At 42.1% G+C, this 12,395-nt stretch overlaps 1 pseudogene; it reads right to left on the bottom strand.

Moving 5' to 3' along the window:
* Nucleotides 1-7,463: 7,463 nt before the first annotated feature.
* Nucleotides 7,464-9,085, bottom strand: LOC100448835 (synaptogyrin-2-like; annotated as a pseudogene).
* Between the last annotated feature and the right edge of the window lie 3,310 nt (nucleotides 9,086-12,395).

The following is a 12,395-nucleotide window of genomic DNA, read 5'->3' as shown; positions in this document are numbered from 1 at the left end:
TTGGTTGTAGGTATGTGGCTTTATTTCTAGGTTCCCTATTCCATTCCATTGATCTATGTGTCTATTTTTATACTAGGACCATGCTGTTTTGGTTACTATAGACTTGTAGTATAGTTTAAAGTCAGGTAATGTGATGCCTCCAGCTTTGTTTTTTGCTTTAGCTATTCAGGCTCTTTCCTGGTTCCATATCAATTTTAGGATTTGTTTTAATTTTGTGAAAAATGACATTGGTAATTGATATTATTTGGATCTGTATCCCCACCAAATCTCATGTGAAATTGTAATCCCTAGTGTTGGAGGTGGGGCCTAGTGGGAGGTGATTGGATCATGGGGGCAGTTTCTCATGAATGGTTTAGTACCATGTCCCTTTGGTACTGTATAGTGAGTGAGTGCTCATGAGATCTGGTTGTTTAAAAGGGTGTAGCACCTTTCCGGTCTCTCTCTTTCTCCTGCTCCCGCCATGTGAGACTCCTCACTCTCCCTTTGCCTTCCGCTATGATTCTAAGTGTCCTGAGGCCTCCCCAGAAACTGAGAAGATGCCAGAATCATGCCTCCTGTACAGCCAGCAGAACCGTGAGCCAATTAAACCTTTTTTGCTTAAAAATTACCCAGTTTCATGTATCTGTAGCAATTTGAGAACAGACTAACACAGTAGTTTGGCAGGAATTGCATTGAATCCATAGATTGCTTTGGGCAGTATGATCATTTTAACAGTATTGATTCTTCCAATCCAGGAGCATGGGATATTTTTCCATTTGTTTGTGTCATCTACAATTTCTTTCATCAGTGTTTTGTAGTTCTCCTTGTAGAGATCTTTCACTTCCTTGGTTAAATATTTTCCTAGGTATTTTTTCATAGCTATTGTAAATGGGATTGAGTTCTTCGTTTGGTTCTCAGTTTTGGTTGTTATAGGTGTATAGAAATGCTACTGATTTTTGTACCATTGATTTTGTATCCTGAAACTTTACTGAAGTAATTTATGAAGTCTAGGGAGAAAATATTTGCAGACTCTGCATCCAACAAAGGACTAATATTCAGAATGTACAAGGAACTCAAACAACTGTACAAGAAAAAAATAACCCCATTAAAAAGTGGGCAAAGGACATGAATAAACATTTTTCAAAAGGATATATACGAGTGACCAACAAACATATGAAAAAATGTTCAACATTACTAATCATCATAGAAATGCAAACTAAAACCACAAAGAGATAAAATCTTGGCCGGGCGTGGTGGCTCACACCTGTAATCCCAGGACTTTGGGAGGCTGAGGCAGGCAGATCACAAGGTCAGAAGATCGAGACCATCCTGGCTAACACAGTGAAACCCCGTCTCTACTAAAAATACAAAAAGAAAAAAAAAATTAGCCGGGCGTGGTGGTGGGCGCCTGTAGTCCCAGCTACTCGGGAGGCTGAGGTGGGAGAATGGCGTGAACCCGGGAGGCAGAACTTACAGTGAGCTGAGATCACACCACTGCACTCTAGCATGGACAACAGAGCGAGACTCCATCTCAAAAAAACAAACAAAAAAACTTACGCCAGTCAGAGTGGCTATGAAAAGTGAAAAAACAACAGATGTTGGCAAGGATGTGGTGAAAAGGAAACACTTATAGACTGTTGGTGGAAATATAAATTAGTACAATTTCTATGGAAAACAGTATGGAGATTTCTCAAAGAAATAAAAGTAGTACTACCATTTGATATAGCAATCCCACTCGTGGATATCTGCCCAAAGGAACAGAAATCATTATATAAAAAAGATACCTGAACTTGTATGTTCATTGCAGCATTATTCACAATAGCAAAATCATGGAATAACGTAAGTGTCCATCAATGGATGACTGAATAAAGAAAATGTGGTGTATATATGTATATCATGGACTACTGCTCAGCCATTAAAAAAATGAAACCATGTCTTTTGTAGCAACATGGATGGAACTGGAGGCCATTATCTTCAGTGAAATAACTTAGAAACAGAAAGTCAAATAGTGCATTCTCTCACTTATAAGTGGAGCTAAACAATGTGTACACATGGACATTAAGAGTAAAACAATAGACATTGGAGACTCCAAAAGGTGGGAGGGTGAGAAGGGGCTCAGGGATGAGAAATTACCTAATGAGTGTCATGTACACTATTTGTGTGATGGTTGCAATAAAAGTCCCTGACTTCAACACTATGCAATATATCCATGTAACACAACTTCACTTGTACCCCCTAAATCTATTTTTAAAACACAAAAAGCACCCTTTCTAAATTTCCAATGCTGCTACAGAATTACTCTCCATTTTATATCCCTTTGGTCCCTGAAATAGGATTTAAACAGGGAGGAAGGGTAAATTCTCATGTTTAGTCGGTCATCTTCAACTGGAAATCTTTTTATTTTTTCTTACTCACTAATTATGGCTGTCATCAACTAAGATATCAAAAGGGAGTTGCTCTGTTTTCCTTCCTTTCCTCTGGACTATATCAGCTGAATGTCACCTTAGCAAATGGAAACCAAAACCTACATTCTTGTCATATGGTGGACAGGAACAGTGTCACTCCTCACAGCAGTAGTGTCCCTAAAATTGCTAAAATAGACTAGACAGCAGAGTGGCACTCTCACACGTGTGGCCTACAAACTGACCACCCCAGGGGTTACATCACCAATGATGCTGAAAGGTAGGTTTCAAGTGCCCAAACTGTTCTCTGCACATTTTCTTTTTCTTTTCTTTTTTTTTTTTTTTTTTTTTTTTTTTTTTTTTTTTTTGAGACGGAGACTTACTCTGTTGCCCAGGCTGGAGTGCAGTGGCGCGATCTCAGCTCACTGCAACCTCTGCCTCCCGGGTTCAAGCAATTCTCCTACCTCAGCCTCCCGAGTAGCTGGGATTACAGGCGCCCACCACCATGCCCGGCTAATTTTTGCATTTTTTAGTAGAGATGGGGTTTCACCACGTTGGCCAGGCTAGTCTCAAACTCCTGACCTCAGATGTTCTGCCTGCCTTGGCCTCCCAAAGTGCTGGGATTACAGGTGTGAGCCACTGCACATTTTCTTTTTAAATTTTAACTATTTTTAGTTTTTAGATAAGCAGTGTATTCACTTGGTCCCAAAATCAATGGGTTCAAAGTATAAATGGTGAAAATTCTCCCTTCCACCTTTTCTCCTATCCAGTCCCCTTCCCATGAACAGTCATGATTAACAGATTTTTGTACATACTTCATTCTAGAGATATTTTGTTCGTGCAAAAGCTATACATATTTTTCTCATTTAAGAAAACCACAAATAGTAGTATATTGTAGACATGCTCTACAACTCACTGTTTTCACTGAGCAATATGCAGTGGAGATGAATACATGTCTCTTCATGAAGAGCTTCTTTATTCATTTTTAGAGCTACAGAATATTTCTTTGTGTGGCTGTACTGTTATTTATTTAAGCAATCCCCTATTGACTACTGTTTAGCTTATCTTGTCTTTGCTGTTACAGTGTCACCATGAAGAGACTTGTGCACACATCATGTCACATATCTATAAATATAAATGAATTCCTGAAAGAGAATTGCTGGTTCAAAGGGTATTTGCACGCAAAATTTTCATAGATGTTGTCAAATTGTGCCCTGTAAGGGTTACAACAATTTAGACTCCCACAAGTAATTTGTGATTGTTCTTGTTTCCCTGTATCCTCAGTAATACAATGTGTTATCAAATTTTGAAGTATTTGTTGGTCTAGTGGGTGAAAAATTATATCCCATTGTAGTTTCAGTGTGAAATTATTTATTATGAGTGAGACTAAACATCATTTCATCTTTGAAGATCCATATGCATTTTCTTTTCTCTCTGTTCATATCCTTTTGAGAAAAGGAAAATCACTTTTATCTGAGAAATGCAAGTCTTTTTAATTATCAGAGAGGCATTTAATGTCCAGAGAGACATTAAAATGAGACAAGGCCAGGTGCAGTGGCTCACATCTGTAATACTAGCTGTTTGGGAGGCCCAAGCAGGTGGATCGCTTCAGCCCAGGAGTTTGAGACCAGCCTGGGAAACATGGCAAAACCCCATCTCTACAAAAAATACCAAAAAAAATTTGCTGGGTGTGGTGGTACATACCCTTGAAATTAAATTGCCATTGTAACATTATTAAGAGATGGGACCTTTGAGAGGTAATTAAGCCATGGGGGCTCCGCCCTCACGGGTGGGATTGATGTTGTTATAAAAGAGTGAGTTCAGCCCCTTACCCTCTCTCTTGCCCTCTGCCTTCCACCATGGGATGATGCAGCAAGAAGGTCCTTGTCAGACGCTGACCTCTCAGGAATTCCCAGCCTCCAGAACTGTGGGTTTACATTTCTGTTCATTGCAAATTACCCATCTCAGGTTATGGCAGCACAAATGGACTAAAACATACAGCAATGAAATTATTCTTTATATGTGATTTGAGTTGCAAATGCTCGCCAGTTTACTGTGTGTCTTGTGACTTTGCTTAGGGAGGGTTTTTACGTGTGGATTTTTCCTTTTTTCTTTTAGAATAATTGAATCTATCAATCTCTTCTTTGATGGCTCCCCAGTTTTATGTTGTATCTAGAAACGCCCTCCCCAGCATTTGCTTCAAAACAAGTATGATTGTTTATTCTAATATTTTATATCTTTTTTTACATTTAATTTTTTAATCAACTAGAATTTATCCTGGAGTCAGGTGTGAGATCTGAATTTAACTTTATATTTCTTTAGAGTTTTTCTTTCCACATTAACTTTATAATCAGATTGTTTCATTCTCCCTCAAAAAAGAAAATCCTGTTGGGATATTTATTGGGATTGCATCAACTTTATTATTAACACACTCTCCACTATGGTTACTGTTCTGGTCATGAATCTTCCTTTCCAAGATTACAGATTTCCACCTTTTTGACTTTTCTCTGTATCCCTCAGGTGTTTTGAATTTTTTTTTTTTTTAGACGGAGTCTCACTCTGTCTCCCAGGCTGGAGTGCAGTGGTGCGATCTTGGCTCACTGCAAGCTCTGCCTCCCAGGTTCACGCCATTCTCCTGCCTCAGCCTCCTGAGTAGCTGGGACTACAGGTGCCTGCCACCACACCCGGCTAATTTTTTGTATTTTTAGTAGAGACGGGGTTTCACCGTGTTACCCAAATGGTCTCCATCTCCTGACCTCGTGATGCACCTGCCTCGGCCTCCCAAAGTGCTGGGGTTACATGAATTTTCTTTATATGAACAATGCACCTAAGAATAATTTATTCCACTGAGATACATTGCAATTTTAAAATGAAGGAAAGAAAGAAACTCTAACATCTCAGTAGGCCAGCGTAACAATGCTTCCTTCTTGTTCATGCAAAGGCAAGCTGGCAGGTGATCTCCTCCACCCTGTGATTCAGGTATCCAGGTTCTTTTCACCTTGAGATGTTGCTGTGAAACACGTGGCCTCCAAAGCTCCTGCAGCAGGGGAACAGAGCCTGGAGTAGCACCCAAGCTATTAATTCCCTGGGCCTGGAAGTCACACACTTCTTTTTTCATTTTATTCGCTACACTCATCACAAGACTACCTAACTGCAAGCATGCTCTTAGTCCTTTGCAAAGGTAATCCCGTCATGTACCCAGGAAAGAAAGGAGGACAAGATATATGTACCACTGGCAGTCTCTCTCACACCAGCAAAACTATTAACCACAAGGGTAAACTAAAGAAACATTTTGGTCACACAAAGTCTCAAAACATTTCATTCCAAAGCACCTTCTCTCAGGAAACTAGTAGAGTGGAGGCTCCACCAAAATAAGAGAGCAAATCAAAGAAGAGGAATATATGGGATAAGGAGACAAAGAACCCAACCCAAGATTGAGTCAAAGTGAATCCCCAGGATGGTAGTGAAGAACATTCCAGGAGGCAGCAAGACTCCAAGTAAAAGCGTGTGCTGTTTTTGCCTCTGCAAAGGAAAAAGGAACCAACAGAAAGGAAGCTAACCAAGAGCCAAGGAGCAGCACCCAGACCAAATGATGCAGATGAGCAGCCTGTATCCAGCTCTGCCTGAAGCTGGGTCTATTCCTAGGGAGTTTAGTTACGTGAGTCAGCGACTTACCTTTGTGCTTTGGCCAGTTGAGGGCTGGTTTTCACTTAATAACAAAACAATTCCAGTCTGAGACCAGGAGACCACAGAAATGGAAAAAATAAAGCTAGTTCTCAGGGAATTTTATTCTTTTTTGTGTGTTCTTTTAAAAAACGTGTTTAGGCCGGGCAAGGTGGCTCACACCTGTAATCCCAGCACTTTGGGAGGCCAAGGCAGGCAGATCACGAGGTCAGGAGATCGAGACCATCCTGGCTAACACGGCGAAACCCCGTCTCTACTGAAAATACAAAAAAAATTAGCTGGGCGTGGTGGTAGGCACCTGTAGTCCCAGCTACTTGGGAGGCTGAGGCAGGAGAATGGCATGAACCCAGGAGGCAGAGCTTGCAGTGAGCCAAGATTGAACCACTGCACTCCAGCCTGGGCAACAGAGCCAGACTCCATCTCAAAAAAAAAAAAAGTCTTTATATTTGACACATAATAATTGTACACATTTATAGGGTACAGTGTGATGTTTCAATACGTGTATACATTGTATAATGACCAAATCTGGGTAGTTAGCATATCATTCACCACAAAATTTACATTTATTTGTGGTGATAACTTTCAGGATCCTCTTCATTAGCTCACTTGAAATATACTCTACATTGTTATTAGCTGTAGTCATCCTACTACGGACGAGAACACCAGCATTTATTCTTCCTATCTAACTGTAACTTTGTGCCCATTGACCAGCCTCTTCCCATCCCTGTTTCCCCTCCCCAGGCGCTGGTAATCACTGTTTTGCTCTCTACTTCTATGTGATCAACCTTTTTGATGCCACCTGAGGGAGATCATGTGGTATTTGCCTTTCTGTGCCTGGTTTATTTCACTTAGCATTATGTCCTCCAGGCTCATCCATGTTGCTGTGAATGACAGGATTTCATTCTTTTCCCAAGGAGTTTTTAATCTTGTTAAGGACATTTTAACTGTCATTAACTACAGTGTATATTGTCTCTGCTTCTAGACTGTCATCTCCTCAAGGACTGTGTGTTTTAGCTAAATTTCTTGCATGCAGTGGGCCTTAGAAGCTGGGCAATTTCAGAAATGAAAATCACACTGTGAAAGTTATTCACAGTTTAGTATTAAGTGAAAGAAGTTAAGTGGGAAGCTAATTTGCTCATTTTAAAAAATGGGGCTACTTGGGAAAATATTTTAAATGGCATTTTAAGTGATGGGATTTCAGGTGAAATTTCTTATCTTATTTTTGTTTTTTGGTTTTCTTCATTTTCTGCCATGAATATTATTTGTTTTGTAACGAAAAGGTATATATAAAAAATTGATCGTGAGTTCAAACAATGCTATCTGTCAGCATTAAGCATGAAAGTACACTAAAGAAACATTTTGGTCTTGGTTTTGCTGCTATTTTACAAAAGCATTCACTTTTTTTTTTTTTTTTTTTGAATGAGAAAACATTTATTCCGTCTCCAAACAGCATCCCAGGGCCGGGCATCTCCCCCACGACTTTATAATACATTCGGCACAGACAGAGTCTGGGAGCCATGGGGCACCTCTGCCTTCCCCAGGCTTCCTAAGTAACAACTGCAGAATATTTACATAAAGCTGGGTGTTGTCAGGCAAAGCCCTTCCCTGCTGCCAGGGGTGGGAGCAAGGAGGAAGTGCCATGAGCACCAGCCCCGCCCTCACACCATGGGAGGCAGCCCAGAGGCCACCGGCACAGGGTGCTGGCCCCCAGATCTTACAGCAGTGGGCAAAGGGGAAGCAAACCTGAGTGAGGACACAAGAGCCTGGTCCGGCTCCGCTGCACAGGGCAGGTGTGACGGTCCCCACGAGTCTTTGGCAGAGAACGCAGGTAATAGCGGCTCCCACGGCCGGACCCGGGCCGGGGGGAAGCTGAGGCACTTGTCAGCAGCACATGGGTGCCTGCTGGCTTCCAGCCACTCCAGGCGGGGCTGGGGTCATTAAAAGCAAGGAAAAACACTAGCTAAAAACCCTTTCCTAAAAGTGCCCTGGAGGAGTGAGCGGCTGACTGAAGCCCTCTGGGCACAGGCACTTGGGGTGTGGCTCTGCCAGCCCCCGCCAGGCTGTAAGGCTCCTTAGCTGTGTGTCAGCTGCACAGGATGGAACAGGTGAAAGAGGGGGGCTGGCAGTTCCAGGAGGCTCATGGGAAAGTCCAGGGCAGAGGGGAGGGCCCTCTCTGTCCCCCTTCCCACCCTAACCGCCACTCAGTACACAGGGGGCGGCTGGTAGCCCTGGGTGCTCTCCGCATTCTGGGTGAAGGGTGTTGGTGGCTGTCCGCAGATGCACCCGGGTAGGAGGCGTAGGCGGTGTTGGGGTCCGGAGTGGGGTCCACGTAGTTCTGGGTGAAGTCGTCCACGCCAGCCTTGTAGCGCTGGTAGGCCAGGGAGGCCAGCACGCCCCAGGAGAAGATGGAAAAGAAGCTGAAGGTGATGGCTGCCCTCGCAGAGCCGGCCCCCACCAGCACGTCCTCCGGGTCGGTGACCGCCCACTGGCTGGTGAGGAAGCAGAAACCAACAAGCCACAGGAAGGTCCAGAGAGCTGAGAAGAGCAGGTCACCAATGACGAGGTGCTTGCGGTCAGTGGCGTTGCTGATCTGGGGGAAATACGCGTCGACCACCAAGAAGAAGGCCGAGGCCGGGAAGGCCAGCACCCCGATGGCACTGCCACAGCGGCAGGCATCCTCGTTGTGGTTGAACACGCAGTACATCTGCTTAGACTTATGGGCGTTGCTGTAGCCCTCGCCATAGATGCAGGAGAACACGATTAAGGCGAAGACTGCGGAGGGCGGGAAGGTGGGGCCCGGGACGCCGGACGCCGGCCCCCGCTCGCCCCCAGGCCCCCGACGCGGCCGCCGCCACCTGTCGCGCTCGTGGGCTTAGGGGTCCCGCCGGGCCTGGCGGCGGGGCGCTCCCCGGGGGGTTCACCAAGCGCGCGGCGCTCACCACCACCTGCGGCTGCGTCAGGAAGGGCCGCAGGTCGAAGGAGCCGCCCGCCTTGGCTGCGCCGTAGGCCCCGCTCCCCATGTGCCGTCGCCGCCCGGCATTCACTATTTAAACACTGTAACATTTTCCCATCTTTTATTTTTAAGAAAATTAAAATTGAGTGTGAGAATTTCTCTCACATTCAATAAATCATATCACTATGTGGTATAAATCATATCACTATAATATATGAAGGTTTTCTTTAAAGATTTGTTAATTCAGTAAGCAAAGCAGGACAGACACATTATGAATTTTAAAAAATAACTTAGGCCTAAATATTAATGTTTACTCTTCAGACCCTTTATTGTTGAGATATGACATCTACTAGATCAAATCTACTTTATTGTTGAGATACGACATCTACTAGATATGATATCTACTAGATATGATATCTACTAGATTAAACCTAGATTCTTAGGTTTACACGGGCCAAACAAATCAGTGTCCCTTCTGTAAAATAATACTTGAAGCAAGAAAAATATATAGAGATTCACATTGCATCTGGTTTATGTTTAAACTAGACTTAGTCCTGTAAGTCTGAAAATGTGCTTATAATTACAAGTATTCTTAAAATGTGTGTAAGTGCCTTTTTATGTTTGAATTTGATCTAAAAGTGCCTACATTGCCCGTAACACTCTCAAGTTTTCATAGGAACAATAGTTCCTTAAAAAAATTTTTTTCTCCACATTCCATAAATCTCATTAAAGACAATTGTTTTCCAATAACACGTACCATGTGAAAGGTATTTATTTTCCAGACTGCATTTACTGGAAGAAATGCACAAACCACAATTGTTCAGAATAGGAAAAATATAAAATAGTGCTTAGAATCTTACAGTAGTACCCAAAACTACCCAAATTGCTGTAATTATTGTGAAAAAAAGCAATCACAGTATTTGTTCAATATTTAAAAACACAATTTATTGAGAATCCATACTGAACATGTCTGAGTTCTGGGAACATTTTAAAATTTAATATTGTCATATGAGCTACTAATACTTTGTTTACATTTTCTCTGTGAACTCACCCTTCTAACAGCTTACAGTTAAAGTGTTTGTAATAGACCACTGACCTGGCTTTGCTGGCTTCAGGCTACAGAAAACTACAGTCCTCACTTAACACAAGGGTAGAGATATAGCACCACTAGATGGTACTATGAGGTAATTATTAAATTCCACATTATTTCAACTTAGCATCGACAGTGATTTTTTTCTGCAAGGAATAAATCACTCTGACTAGTCTTACCATTCCCATTGGCACCATCTACTCCTAAATTTAATTTCCTAAATCACCCCAGTAGGAAGAAATGACAGCCTTTGATTCATAACAAAATCTTTTACATAAAGTTTTTGAGGTTAAATAAAATGTGGCTTCTGGGAAGTGATATTAATTCCCCGTTTTCTTTCACAATTATCTTGAAGCTCAACAATATGTAAAGGAATGTAAACAAGAGTTTTCATAGCCAACTGAGTGATTAAAAGACAAAATAGCATTAACAAAAACCAGTTCTGCCATTCTTCATGGTATATATAGTTGACAGCTAAAGCTTTTGTTTATTTTCATTGTTGTCTTACATGGAAAGAATGTTTTGGTAGATAGGGTGAATTTTGTCTTTATCGATATGGTTCAAACAGCCAGCCTGTGGTTAATACTCTGTTTAATCAAAGCATTGCAGTTCCCAGCAGCTTCTCCGATGGGCATTAGCACTGGGCTCAGTCACCCAGGAAAACACAATGGTTCCACTTCAGAGAGTATTTGAAGCCAACTGCACTCTGTGCTGCTAAATGTTGCCATTTTTCACTGAAGAGAATTCTACACTAATCATGTGTGAAGGTCATTTTGATTCTGGTTTGTAATACGTAGATACTGTTCCTATCTGCTTTTGTGGTCAATTGGTAAAAATGGTAATTCTCCAAGGCCTAAGTCACCTCAGCTCACAGTAACTCCATTAGAAAAACTGTTTCCCCTCCAACCAACCCAGCATCTGAAAGATTCACATCAGGTCAGAGAGCAAAAATAATATAGACAAAAATCTGTTAAACAGGAAATACGTTGACTTGGAAAATCCCCAAATTAAATAACTGAAAAGTTATGTTTAAGTTTATAAATCTTTTAATATTTTCATTATGAAAGAACATGTTCCAGTAATGATTAATCATTTAGTTTAGTACTCTGAGAATTAAAGAATGCAGCCAATTTATAATAAGGAAATATTTCATTGTTGTCTAAATAAACATTTGAAAATTGAATGTTTATTGAACATCATAGTGCAAAGTGTTGTGGGGAATGCGCACCAGCATGGCACATGTATACATATGTAACTTACCTGCACATTGCGCACATGTACCATAAAACCTAAAGTATAATAATAATAATAATAATAATAATAAAAGAAAAAAAAAAGAATCATAAAAAAAAAAGAAAAAAGAAAAAATGTAAAAGATAATTCTTACCCTCAAGAACACATGTGCACACATCCTCATTAAAGAAGACAAGCATGAATTGTTTGAAACAGTACAAGGCCCCATATACCTAGATAGCAGACTGTCAGTCAGCAATGTTTAGGGTGTTGGATAAAAGAAGGCTCTTTGTGGGAGAGCATGAAGAGAGACTTCCTGGAAGCAATGTGACTTGAGCAGCTCACAGATCGCTGCTTGTTTCCCTGGCTGTGTATTGGAATTGCATCCAGAACATCAAAATACACTGATGCCCGAACCCTGCCACAAGGGATTCTGATGTAGTTTATCTGGGTGCTCCCAGGTGAATCTAATAAATCATTGCCTTAGTGTTGGTCACATGTCTGGCTGATGGTTCGAGAACAGAGCTTGAGCCAGAATGTAAATCAACCACATCGCTTCACCCAGTGTTTAGTTCTGCTGGCGATGGTCTCGTGACATGTTGTGAGCCACGAAACAAGCAGTTGGATGACTTCCCTTCTGGTGCAGGGTTCTCCTCTTCTTGAAGCCACATGTTGGGGCTGGCATGACTTTCCGTTTAGTCCACATTTCCCCCTTTTCAATGCACTTTACGTTTGTAAGTAAAAAATCAATCTTGGGCCGGATGCGGTTGGCTCAGGCCTGAAATCCCAGCACTTTGGGAGGCCGAGGCAGGCAGATCATGAGGTCAGGAAATCGACACCATCCCGGCTAACATGGTGAAAACCGCGTCTCTACTAAAAATACAAAAAATTAGCCGGGTGCGATGGCGGGCACCTGTAGTCCCAGCTACTCGGGAGGCTGAGGCAGGAGAATGGCGTGAACCCGGAAGGCGGAGCTTGCAGTGAGCCGAGATCGAGCCACTGCACCACAGCCTGGGTGACAGAGCAAGACTCCATCTAAAAAAAAAAAAAAATT

This window comes from Pongo abelii, chromosome 16 (assembly GCF_028885655.2).
Source record: "Pongo abelii isolate AG06213 chromosome 16, NHGRI_mPonAbe1-v2.0_pri, whole genome shotgun sequence".
NCBI lineage: Eukaryota > Metazoa > Chordata > Mammalia > Primates > Hominidae > Pongo > Pongo abelii.
The sequence above is the reverse complement of the archived record's forward strand: the minus strand, read 5'-3'. Positions and strand labels throughout refer to the sequence as shown.